A 14,677-nucleotide genomic window follows, 5' to 3' on the forward strand; every position below is an offset into this window, starting at 1 on the left:
ATAACCCCTTGATTTTTGCTGTCCAGGAGTCACGCCTACTCCCGGGCTCCCGCTTCAGGGTTCCCGGTTTTGCGTGCCTCCGGGATGATAAGAACAACGGAAAATGCGGTAGCTGCATTTTAGTTTCGAGATCCATCCCATATTCCCAGATCACCCTCCCTCCACATGACAGTAACTGCTTCAATGTAGTGGCTGTTAGAGCCTTAGATATATCTTTTTTATCCGTTTATATACCTGATCCTAACATGTCCATCCTAACAAATCTATTCTCAATCATTGGTGCCCTCCCCCCTCCTGTTGCTGTATTGGGTGACTTTAACATCCACCACAGTTCATGGGGTTGTTATCAGAATGATTCCCTATCCTCCGCCTTCCTTGACCTAGTTGATGACCACAACCTCTGCATCCTCAATGACGGCTCCCCCACACGTAGAGTTCTTCCTGGCCAGAACCCAAAATCCGCTGTAGACCTTTCTCTATGCACTCCAGCCACCTCTTCGCGCCTCACATGGCTTACGCTGTGCAATACGCATGGTAGTGATCATTTCCCCATCCTTATGTCCTTTCCTGACTCCTCTAATTATATACTCCCTCCTCGCAACCCTCGACTTAAATTTAATTTGTCTAAGGCGGACTGGACCCTGTTCTCTCAGTCTGTTGACGCTCTTTTGGTTCATCTTTCCCCAGTCCCCCATGAGAACACCCATGCTGCTTACTCCATCTTTAGGAATGCTTTACTTTCAGCAGCAGAGACAGCGATTCCTACTAAAAACGCTTCTAGGGGTAAAATCCCATCACTTCCCTGGTGGGACTCTGACTGCTCTGATCTATGTAAACAACGTAAAGAAGCCGAGATGGAGTACGCGTTACACATGTCTCCAGCTAATTACATAAGTTATAAAGAAGTAGCTGCAAGGACAGTCAGAACACTATCTGAACGAAAGAGACTGGGCTGGAACATGTTTTGTGAGTCTCTTTCTCCCAGTTCCCGCCCTTCTTTGGTCTGGAATAATGTCAGGAGATTTCGCGGATCCGTATCTGTAGACCACAATTCTTCTTCGAACGACCCATCGGTTTGGATCGATTCATTCTCATGTCGACTTGCTCCCCCTTACGTTCCCACCTTAGCTGAGTCCTCTTCCCTTCCCCCTCCGCTTTCACCTACTCCTGATACTCTTGTGGCCCCTTTTTCTCTGGACGAACTAACTGCAGTTTTGGAGTCTCTTAAGGACTCGTCCCCGGGAATCGATGGAATACCTTATTCATTCATTGTCAAATGTAGCTTTACGTCCAAATTAATATTTCTAAACATATTAAATAATATTTATTCTTTAGGAATCCCTCCAGATGAATGGAAAACCCAAATAATCGTCCCTATCCTCAAGCCAGCAAAACCTAATAACGAGTCAAGTAGCTACCGTCCCATCGCCCTATCATGTACCATGAGCAAAATTTTAGAACATCTTGTTAAAAATAGATTGGAGTGGTTTGTGGAGAGTAGAGGCATCCTCCCTGCAAGTCAATTTGGCTTTAGGAAGGGATTGAGCACTATGGATAGCGTAGGTTGCCTTGCAACGGATATACGCATTGCTCTCTCTAAAAGAGAGTCCTTGGTCGGGGTTTTTCTTGACATTGCATCCGCATACGATAATGTCCTTCTTCCTGTACTCAGGCAAAAAATGCTCCAGCTGAGTATCCCAGAGAAGATGGTTAACTTCATATCTAATCTATTTTCATCTAGAGCCATTTTAATTTCTTGCCAAAATTCTTTACTTCCTCCTAGACTTCTATGGAAGGGCCTCCCTCAGGGATCAGTTTTAAGCCCTCTATTATACAACTTGTATACCTACGACCTAGAACTTTCGGTAAATTCATTCTGCAACGTACTACAATATGCGGATGATTTGGCTCTATACGTCTCAGCCAGGGACTTAGGGGATGCCTCTGCTCGCCTCAACTCCGCTATTAACTATCTCCATGACTGGTTAGGTAATCATGGTCTATCCCTTTCAGTTGAGAAGAGCAGCGTAGTGACATTTTCTCGCATGCGATCTATTCCCGACGTCATTGTCTCGTTTGATGGCAAAATATTCCCAGTGCGAAACTCAGTAAAATTTCTCGGAGTTGTTCTTGACTCGCGTATGACTGGTGTCCAACACATTAACCACATCATCAAAAAGTGCGAAAAGAACATCCATATTCTTCGCTCCCTGTCAGGCGTATGGTGGGGATCACACCCCTACACTCAAAAACTGTTATATAACGCCTTGATTCGCAGCCATTTTGATTATGGCACTCACATTCTAGAACCTTGCAATAAGTCTGCCTTAACCTCCTTGGACAGGATCCAATCAAAGTGCCTACGTATCATAATCGGAGCAATGAAGTCTTCCCCCATTAACGCCCTTCAGGTTGAATGTGCAGAACCCCCCTTGCACTTGAGGAGACAATACTTATCGGACAGATTCATTTACAAAAATTTTCAGCTTTCTAACCACCCCCTTATTTCAAAGTTACATACTCTTTCGGAACACATCTATTTCAACAGTTACTGGAATCATAAGTCCCACCCATGCCTCTTCACCAGTTTTGTTAAGTTTATCAGCCTCCCCTGTCCCGTCTATCAATGTAGGTTAAATCCATTATTCCTCACACCTTATAATGCAATTCTATACCGTCCGGACATTGTTCTAAATATCGGAATAAATAAAGATGACCCCGGTGCAAACGCCAAATTTAACTCTGTCGTCAATAGTAAATGGAACGGTTGGCATACTATGTTCACTGACGCATCAAAAATAAAAGCTGACGGCTGTGTAGGCTTCGCTGTCTGGATACCGGAGTACAAAATCATTTTAAACTTTAAGTGTCCCCCTCAAGCCTCGGTTTTTACAGGAGAGGCGCTAGCTATCCTTGAAGCCCTGATGTATATAGAATCACATAAGCTACACAACACGGTGATATTCACCGACTCTAGAAGCTGTCTACAGGCAATCCTTGCAAACCAACTCAGATCCAAGTCAAAACTCCCTTTTGTTCTGAAAATTAAAGAAATTCTTTTTCGGTGTCACGTGTCTGGCATAAAAATCACCCTAGCTTGGATCCCGGGACATAGCGGTATAGTGGGTAATGAGGGTGCTGATCAGTGTGCTAAGGATGCCACGACAATAGGTAGTGATATTCATTACACAACCTATGCACAAGATCTAACGTCTCTAGCCAAGGCCGATCTCATATCGCGCTGGAATGAAGCGTGGAACCTTTCGAAGCGCATTAAAGGCAAACATTACGCGGATGTTCAAGACTCGTTGCTCGTTCGGCCTTGGTTTTTTAAATACAGGAAAGCCAACAAGAGAGTCACGTCCACAATATGTAGGTTAAGATTAGGTCATGCTTGTACCCCGGTTCACCTAGCTAAAATAAGGGTCAAGGATAGCTCCCTATGTGAGTGTGGGCTCGACGAGGGATCAGCAGAACACATTTTCTTTAACTGCCCTAGAAGACCTTCCCTTTACGAAGTTCTACCGGACATTATCCCCAGACCGACGAATTTCAAATCTTTGTTGAGCCTTGTACATACAACTTTTGTAAATATTTTATGTGAATATGTTCACCAGAATAACATTAGACTATAAGTTGTTTGTCCTTACTAATCTTCTGACAATCTTTTCTGTAACATATATATATATATGTATGTATATGTATATATACATATATTGTTTGTCCTGTTTTAGGTTAGTAATTCAACAGTTGATTACTTTGTAAAATAATAATAATTAAAATTGATGTGACCTTGTGCAATCACGAAGCCCACCCAACAAAAAAGAATCCAAACTTCACCAAAAGACATCAGCTGAGCATAATCAAAACCACAGACTATAAAACTTGACTTTGGCGAAATCAAAAAGGACCGCCATTACAAAAGAAAATGAAATAAGCCATCTGACTTTTAACAGGTATGATTTTGTCTTATATTTATAATTATTGGCTACTGTTGGTTTCGATATTATAAATGTATGAAATTATTGACTTATTAGGACCATTTCCTTGTTTTTGTACAAATTTTAAGTGGTGTTTACTATTAGTACCAAAAATGAATCAAAACCTAAAAGATGACACGTGTGTCTTCTACTAGGGTTACATCGAACTGAATTTGTTAGCTTAATTTTCTTCAAATTCAGCCTTTATGTTGTAAAACAAAAGTTTCAATCTGAGTTTCGTTCATTTTACACTAGTCTAACTAAACGAAGACATTGTCAACTATTAGGGTATACTAGATGTCAACTATTAGTATCAATTAATTTCAGCTTAAGTTTCGAGCACGATGCCGCCAGTAAAGGGTCAGATGTTTCAATACTCTGAAGCCAATATTGAAGAAGCCATAAAAGAATATATATGTTTGAGGGTTTACTGGTGGCCCTGAGGCCTTTCCAGTTTCACAAGGACAGAAGGGGCGGGATTTGCTAACAGCTACCCGAGCGCCTCCAAGGGAGACCTAACAACTCAAGAGTAGCTGCTTCGCGAATGAATCTACTACCGGATCGGGATCGCGACCCGCTGAGAAGATCCGGCGAGAAACTCAACGGGCTGACGCTTAGGTTAGGTTGCACGTCGAACTCTTTGCAGAGTTCGACGAGTACGATTACCGGGATCTCTACTCCTAGTGTTAAAGCGGAAGGCGTCTAATGTAAGGGTTATTGGATTTGATGGATCCGTAAGGAGGTGTCTAGGGCGACGACGGTGACTGGCTCCTGCGTGGTCAGGATTCGGGGAGTAGTCAGCGGCGGCAACGATAAGGCGATTACCATGACGCATTGCCTTATCGAAGTAACGTTCCGACGCGGACTTCATGTATTTTCTGATCGGTTCGAGGTCCAAGTCGTCGTGTAAGTCGACGTTCCTCACGAACCACGGGGCTCCGACTGCTAACCTGCAAAAACGAGATTGTAGGGATTGGAGGGTGTCTATGTGTGTGCGGGCCGCGTGAGCAAACACCACACTCGCGTAAGTCATGACCGGCCTTATGTAAGCTTTATAAAGTGTCACCTTGTTCCGAAGGGACACTTTACTCCGCTTACAGATCATGGGGTAGTCTGCCGAGAATAAAAGCGGCACGGTCGCGGACTGATTTTATATGTGGGTGGAATGTCATGGATGCATCCAGGGTGACTCCCAAGTACTTGACCTTCCTGGTCCAGGGTATGAGGCGGGGCGTTCCGACAGCTATTGCGGCAAAGAAATTTGGAGTTCCACGAGTAATTTTATTAAATAAAATCAAGGGAAAGAACGAGAAAAAATACTCGTAACATGGGTAAAAGCTATGGTCAAACAAGGGTTTCCAATATGAAAAGATAATTTACAAGATAGCGTTAAGTAAATAGTTGATGATCTTAAGATTGATTATAATTGTTTATAATAAAACTAACGTTAAAGTCGTGTCTATTATTAGTGCCAACTGATGTCAACTTTTGGTGGATTTGATTTTCGATGCTGTCATCTTTTAGTGTCTATGGCAGAACTAACAAGTTTGTAATTTTTTGTAGAAACTACAACAGTATTGAAATATTTTATATGAAAAAATTGATCTCTAAATGTAGCTCTAACAGTAAAAAAAAAGATTTAATATAATTTTTGATAAATACATTTGATAACTGAGAATGAAGTTTGATTTGTCCTTAAAGTGTCTAGCATTAGTGCTTTTACCTTAATAGTTTTGAAGAAGATAAATATAAAATATATTTTAAAACGAACTACACTAGATTGTTCTTGGAAAATGACTCTGCAAACTATACCGTTTATGTGGAGTCAAAGGAAAAAGAAAAACTCGGAAATAAAAATCCAATAAAATTATCAAGTTTATTAAATGAAAATGTCAAAGGCATTACATGTGTTTCACGAATTAATGCATATAAAATTGGTGTGAATTTCCAAAAAGCTGCAGATGCTAATAGCTTTATCAAACTGGACAACTTTCTCAGCAAGCACAAATTCCGCGCCTTTATACCTGCTCACTTAATAGAGAAGGTGGGTGTGATTAAATTTGTGCCTACAGACTTATCCAACGAAGACATCTATAAAAATATTAGTAGCGATGCTGAAATCATATCTATTATGAGGTTTATGAAAAGAAATGCAGACAAGAAGTTAATGCCTATGAGCTCTGTGGCTATAACTTTTTCAACAACTACATTACCCCGTTATGTATATCTCAACTTGTTTCGCTGCGAAGTACAGACATATATTTCACCTCTAATACAGTGCTTCAAATGTTTCAAATTTAATCATTCCGCTAAAGTATGTCGCAGTAAGCAAATGTGTTCATATTGTGCAGGAGATCACCATTACAAAGAGTGTGTGTCTGACATTTTAGTATGCATTAACTGTGGTGGGGGACATTTAGCCGTCTCCCGGGACTGTCCTATAAAAAGAAAAAAAATAGAATTAAAACGTGCAGATATTTCGAAACAAAACAGTACATTTGCCTCAGTAGCAAATAATGACAAAAATTTTCCACCTTTAAAAACTAAGGAAAAACCTATTGTAAATAACAATAGCAACTCATTTAACAAGAAAGATAATATTATTATGAACAAAGAACAAATTGCCAACAACGACATTATATTAAACGCTATTGTAAGATCACTAGTTACTTTAGCGAACTCATCTAATGACGATAATATAACAATTAATAAAATAAAGGAAATATTTTTAAAAAACCTAGTCTAGACAATGGCAAATTTTAGTTTTAACAATTTACAGAGTAACTTTAAATCTTTTCTAACAATTGCTCAATTTAACATTCAAAGTGTGCGTAACAAAAAACCTTTATTGATTAACTTTCTTTCTGAGTATGATATTGATATCTGTATGTTAAATGAAACATGGTTGAGAGAAAACAGTCCCTTCAATATACCTGAATACAATATTGTTCTTCAAAATGGACCCAACGGTCATGGTGGTGTGGCAATTTTATTAAAAGACACATTTAAATATCAGGTGATTTGTACACCTTACCATGAATATTTGCAAACAGCTGCAGTTGTTCTAAAAACCAAGAATGCAAATTTGTCCTTGTTGTGTGCATATAGTCCTCCTAGAGGTGGACGGTTTAAATACAAAACTTTAAAAACTATTATCAATAAACTGCCAAAACCAGTATTCCTGGCTGGCGACTTGAATGCACATCATGTTGCATTTGGTTGTGCTTCATCAAATTCCAGAGGTAACGATGTATTCAATCTGTTAGATGAATGTAGTCTTTGCATTCTAAATTCCGGATCTCCAACCACTGTAGGTACAGTTCATCACAATCCATCTGCAATTGACATAATGTGTGTTAGTCCAAATGTTGCACCTTTATGTGAATGGACAGTGCATAACGATCCTATGGGGAGTTATCATTTCCCTACAATCACACATATCCAAACATCCATAGAAAAGTATGTAATAGGCGAGCCATCAGAGCGCTTCTTATATAGAAAGACCAACTGGTCAACATACCATTCTGCAAGTGAAAAGTCATTTCTTAATTTAAAATTTCAATCTGACAATCCCCTAGAAACTTATAATGAATTTTGTAACATATTGTATAGAATAAAATCAGAAAATATACCTAAAATTATAAACAAGGTTCCTTATAAACGAAAAAGTCCAGCTCCCTGGTGGGACAATGACTGTCTCACAGCTGTTAACAATTCCAGATTAGCTCTAAAAAACTACAGAGTCCACCCCTCAATAGACAATTACATCCAATACAAAAGAGTTGATGCAATTAAGAAAAGGCTACTAAATGAAAAAAGGAAGAGTGGTTGGAAATTATTATGTGAGAATTTTAATAGATACACTCCTATTACTATTATTTGGAACTACATGCGAAAATTTAAAAGGATAGGATTAAAAAATAGACCTAAGAATGATGAATGGATCACCTCTTATTTAGATAAATTAGCTCCAATATCTCCACCGGAGAAGTATATAGACATGACTAAGTTAAATGAAGTTTTTAATTCACCTGGAAATATTGAAGGCTGTTTTTTGTCAAACCCTTTTAGTATTAATGAGTTTAAAATAGCTTTAAAATCTAGAAAAGATAGTACTCCTGGTCTCGATGACATCCCTTATAAATTAATTAGTAACTTACACCCTAATGCCCAAATGACTCTATTAAAGATATATAATTTATTATGGTCCTCTCAAATGATTCCAGATTCATGGAAAACACAGTGTGTTATTCCAGTACTAAAACCTGATAAACCTGAAAATGATTACAATTCTTACAGACCAATATCACTATCATCCTGTGTAGGTAAACTATTTGAATGCATGCTCAAATTGAGATTAGAATTTTATAGTGAAAAATTTAAAATTTTACCTGAACAGCAATTTGGTTTCCGTAGAGGTAAAAGTGCAGCAGAAAACTATATGTCTCTGGTTACAGATATTAAAAATTCTTTTCACAGCCATTCATACACAGCTTGCGCTTTCCTTGATATAAGTGGCGCATTTGATAATGTCAATCCCTCTTTACTTATACAGATTCTTAGTGATATTGGTGTCCCTGGCAAAGTCTGTAAATGGATATTTCAATTTTTATATGAACGGTTAATGTATGTCAAATATAACAATATCCTACATGGACCTAGATATGTTTATAAAGGCACAATGCAAGGTGCTATAATCTCTCCTTTATTATATGGCATTTACACTTCACAGATAAACAGATATTTAGTAGACCCCTCTGTTAAATGCCTGTTGTTTGCTGATGATATTGTTGTATATAGTGTAAATAAAGAAGTTAACAAGGCCATTAGAAATTTGAATAATGGATTGTCACAAATTCAATGTTTTTACAATAGCTTAAATTTAGATATAAGTGTAAATAAAAGTGGGGCAATGTTATTCAGTAAAAAGGTTGTCAACCTAAATGAGATATCACCTATATTATACAACAATAGTCCATTGTCTTGGTTGTTACATAAAAAATTCTTGGGTGTTTGGTTAGATACAAGGCTGACATTTGAAACCCACATTAATAACATTATTGGAAATGCCTGCAAAGGACTAAACATTCTGCGATCTCTGGCTGGAGTTCATTGGGGTTCTGACCCTAAGGTTTTGTCTCTGTTATATAAAAGCATTGTCAGGAGCCATTTTGATTATAGTTCATTAGCTTACATGAATGCAAATCTTAGATATCTACGAAAACTTGATGTAATTCAAAACAAGGCATTAAGAATTATTACAGGAGCAATGTGCTCAACTCCAATTAATGCCATGGAAGCTGAAGCATGCATTATGCCGTTAAAATTTAGGCGTCTTCAGATCGCACAGAGATTTTGTCTGAAGCTATTGGCCACTGACAATGTTTTTGTTATTGACAGGATAATACCTAAGGATCTGCCTATTGATTTTATGGGCAGTTCTAGTATCAATATGAGCAGTTTTGTGTCTGAACATTTACCAGAGATGCTCCAAATTTCTCTTAGCATCAAAAATACATTCAAAAATATATACTCATCTAACCTTTTGCCTATATATGAAATCAAAAATTATACCACTGTAAATATGACTGTAGAAACAGATTCCCAAAAAATTGGGTCTAAAGTTGAATTTTTTGAATATATTAACAATTTACCTAACATAAATATTTATAAATTATATACAGATGGATCAAAATGTTCAGGTAGAGTAGCTTCAGCATATTATGATCCACAACTGAAGAAATCTAGATGCTTCAAGCTAGACAGTCACTGCAGTATTTTTACTGCTGAATGCTACGCTATCTATACAGCACTTTTGTATGTTAATAGCAAAAGTTCATTGTTAGCACTAGAAAGTGATCTTTTTAGATTTAATATGAACTATATTATTTATAGAATAAAAGAAATATTGGCAAATTTAAACGAAAGAGGAAAGAATGTCCAATTTAAATGGGTACCTGCTCATTGTGGTATTTTTGGCAATGAAGCTGTAGACTGTGCAGTGCGAGGTGCATGTGACGAAGACCACACTAATGTAACAAAAGTACCGTTTACTGACTTCCAGCAGAAAATATCGGAAAATGTTAAAACGCTGTGGTATGAACACTGGAGGTCTATAAGTCAAGAAAAAGGGAAATGGTATACAAAGATACAGAATACCCCGCCACATGTACCTTGGTATAACAAATTTAAAGAAGCTAATTCCAGACAATTCATTACCACCATTAATAGATTAAGATTCGGTCATTGTAGAATTCCTGCTCATTTGTTTAAACTACGTTTAGCAACGGACAAAAACTGTCAATTTTGTGTCAATGAGGTCGCTGATCTGAAACATATTGTTATGAAATGTCATAAATATAGTTTAAATAGATTAATTTTAGTGTCTGAGCTGGGCGATGTTTCTAAGGGTGACTCGCCTTTACAAACAGGCGTAAGGATGAACGTAGAAGAAATTTTATCAAACCCGTTGTATTTTAAACCAATTTATAGATATATTATTAACACAATAGGAAATGTTTAAAAACAAATGAGTAATGTTAATACTTCAATTTGATACTGTTTTGTTTAATAACTACTTGTAAATTTTTACATACTCCATGCGTGAAAATTAATTTAAGATAGGCTATAAGGTCTTGTAACCATTGGCCGTAAATAAATTAAAAAAAAAAAAAACAAAAAAAAGGCGTGCTCAAAGCCTCATCCCAATTTGGAGTCACTCAAGACATCCTTGATTAAGGCAGCCGCCGATATTGACATGGACCTCGTTCGTGCTGCGATAGACGACTGGTCGCGCAGATTGAAGGCCTGTATTCAAAATCACGGAGGTCATTTTGAATAAACTTTAGTGTCATAAGAATCTATGTTTTGTTAAGTTCATTTTGGTATATGAATGGTTACCTAGTGAATAAACTTGTTTCAATTATTTTACATTAAACATGTGACAGAATTTATGACCTGACTATATTGTACTTTATTTTATGAAAATCGTTGGAGCCGTTTCCGAGAATCCGATTATATATACATATATACAAGAATTGCTCGTATAAAGGTATTAGATAAGATAAGATAAATAAAAGATGACAAACAATTTTACATTCGAACATTAACGAACAAACGACGAACAAAAAATAAAAAATAAAAAAATCCGAAAATAAAAAAGGTGGCCAAATTTACAGAGCCGCAATCAATCACCAATAGTCATCGAACAAACGATAATTGATCAAAATGAATTAATAAGCGATAAAAATAAACATATCTAGTAAGGAGAGGCAACTTAAGGGTGATCATTTGTTTAATTAATTATAAATAAATAAAAGACGAACAAACAATTTTTACATTCGAACATTAACGAACAAATAATTCAAAATAAAAAAAATCTGAAAATCAAAAAAAGGTGGCGTGAGGTGATGGTTTGCTTTGCTCGACTTCTACGAGTCCACCATCTCGCAGAAGGAGGCGGCGGAACGAGAGAGGGAGAGCTCTTCCCTTTCCGCACCGATCCGTCGCCATCGAGCCGGGGGCCGGAGGCGGGAATACGCCCGTACGTCCCGGCCCCTGTAGGTAGCGGCCTCCCTCCGGTGAAGGTCAAGGGGCGACCTGAAGGGATAGAGGCCGCACGGCGCCCTACGAGCACTCTAGCGCGCCGCCGAGGAGTAATAGGGCGACCGGTTGGCGGTGTATCGCGTCCCGACCCGGCAGGCTGGTTCTGGTCCAGCAGGGTATTCCGGGACACCAGCGGCACCGTCTGGGCGGCCTGACGGGCGTCCGTACAGAGACGGCCGACGTTTCAGAGCCTTCGATTCGCCTCGAAGGCTCCGTCGGCTGGGCGTCCTTGGGGTGAGCCGCGCCGTCTGGTTGTAGTGTTGACCGCGGTAACCCCCTACCTCGTCCGGGTTCTGGCCTCGGAGGGGATCGGACGTCGGATGTAAGAGTGCAGGGGAGTCGTTTAGTGGGTGGGCTCTAAAATCCTTGGGCCCGCGGTCTGCTCACAACACCATGCACATCGTTGAGTCTCACATACCCCGCGCGCCTCTTATGCGCGGGAACCTCGTAAGAGGTTCGGACATAGCCCTATATAGTAGGGACACGACATATTGCTCTATACGTACAATTGCTTATATAAATAGTACCCATTTTCAAGGCACATACATAAACATATATCTATCTCGTTCTTACTCAGCACTTTAACTCGCAGGAAAACAATATAACAGTATTTCAGTGCGTACATAAAATGAAACATGAATATACGTAAATGTCTCCGTCTCCGTCTAATGAGGCCGAAAATCCGCCATGTTTAGCGCGCCAAATGTCATTGTCACGTCAGTTCGGCCGTCTGTTTTGGGTTGTACATTATTTATTGACTTTGATATCGATTTAATATGATTGCTTATATAAAATTTCTTATTTTATCATGCTTAAAACATACAAAAATAATAATTAAAACATATTTTATAGGATCTCAAGAAAGTCGTCGGAACTATTTAAATAAAATAGTTTTATAACACTATTGTCAACTCGTTAAATATTTTATAATTAAGTGATTTTAGAGAGGAAGTCACAAGGAATGACGTTTGTAATTTTATTAACGAATAAATGTTCTGTAGGTGTTTTTTTTTATCAGGCGGTCCCTTGATAAGTTTAAAATTTGAATCACTCTCAAGTGAGAGTGATTCAAATGGTGCGGCGTACCTTCCTTGAGGTGCGCTGCGGTAGTGTGTTACGGACTTTAGGTCAGCAAAACAATTAAAATAGATTGTAATAGTCTAAGAAAAACACGTACTCAAAATACGATAACATTCAGCATGCTAGAAATGGGCAGATGGCACTGTACTACGCCATATCTTTATGTTTTGCGGCAAACGACAACTTTATAAAATCAGTGTAGCAAATTTTAAAAATCGTCATATCGTTTACTTGGCAAATTTGAAGCACGAACTCGTCTTAGATTTCACATAATATCTAAATCACATCATCTTTGCACATAACAATATACTTACTTCCTATTAAAGTATAAATTCTACAAATACATTCACTCAACAATATTTAAAATAAAATGAGCCAAGAACGTTTATCGATAAAACGTACTAACATTAAAATCTTCTGGGCAGCACTAAAACCGCCATGTTTTGTGGCCAGATGACGTCACAGTGGCACGAATTTTTTGTTGACGTTTCATTTCCATAGGTTTCCTACTTCAGTGGGTTCGGACCCCGGCCCGAAAAAAAAAGGTGATGGTTTGCTTATTAGATATAAAATAATTAAGAATTTGAATTTAATTGTTTTTATGATCGAACAATCACGCATGCGCAATGTAGGCGTAAGGTGATGCTTTGCTTATTAGAATCAGTTAAAAAATAATTAATAATTGGGAATTTAATTGTTTTTATGATCGAAGAATCATCGATAGTCTTCGAACAAACGATAATTGATCAAAATTAATTAATCAGCGATAAAAATAAAGATATCCAGTAAGGGGGGGCAACTTCAGGGTGATAATTTGCTTAATTAATTATAAATAAATAAACGACCAACCATTTTTACACTCGAACATTAACGAACAAACGACGAACAAATAATAAAAAATAAAAAAATCCGAAAATAAAAAAAAGGGGGCCAAATTTACAGAGCCGCCTATTTATTCTACGGAGCAAAGAGTAGATCATAGATTATACTAATGCATTGCGTTGTAGGTACTTATTAACTCTATGTGCATTGCATTCAAATATTAAGTGTATTATCTATGGCATTGCATGACAGTTGTTTTGAGGTGAATGAAGTTAGCCCCTCAAAAAATTTTATTTTCCCTTTTTTATACTTATTTTCTATTAATTCGTTTGTTCATCATTTGTTCATGATTGTTCACTGTTAATAATTGTTTGTTCTGCATTTATTTATTTAAAAAAAATATTTAAAAATATACCTACAAGTTAGCCCCTCTAATGCAATTTTTAATATTTTTTCATCCTTAATGACTCGTAAATATTCATTTTCGATTGTTCTTATATAAAACACGTTTGTTCTCTTTCAAAATTACTCGTTTTTTGTTTAATTTACTATTTTTATTATTTGAATAAATGTTTGCAAAATATGTGTACTGCGCATGCGTCAACTATAATGCCTAAACTTTCTACGCGGTTTTAATCGTGAAAAAAAAAACAAATATAAATCCTGTAGGAGCATTTAATTGGTATACTGTTTAATTAAAAAAATTAAAAAATAAATAAATGAAATAATGTGCATTGGCGTTAAGTTAGACCAAATACATTTTTTCCATCCTCCTACTTATCGTTATGAAGGTATAAAAAAGATAGGGAGTTCACATAGGTAATATAAACAAATAAGTAAATATATTCATTATTTATCTTTCAAGAGATAATATAGGTATACATTATAATAACTTTTTTACACAGTCGAAATTATATTCCTAACATTAGTAAAATAACATTTTAATACGATAGGTAAGAGGATGGAAAAAATGTATTTGGTCTAACTTAACGCCAATGCACATTATTTCATTTATAAATTTTTTTATTTTTTTAATTAAACTGTATACCAATTAATTGCTCCTTCAGGATTTATATTTGTTTTTTTTTTTCACGATTAAAACCGCGTATAAAGTTTAGGCATTATAGTTGACGCATGCGCAGTACACATATTTTGTATACATTTATTCAACTAATAAAAATAGTAAATTA

Source organism: Bombyx mandarina, chromosome 04 (assembly GCF_030267445.1).
Source record: "Bombyx mandarina strain Sakado chromosome 04, ASM3026744v2".
In the NCBI taxonomy this organism is placed as follows: domain Eukaryota; kingdom Metazoa; phylum Arthropoda; class Insecta; order Lepidoptera; family Bombycidae; genus Bombyx; species Bombyx mandarina.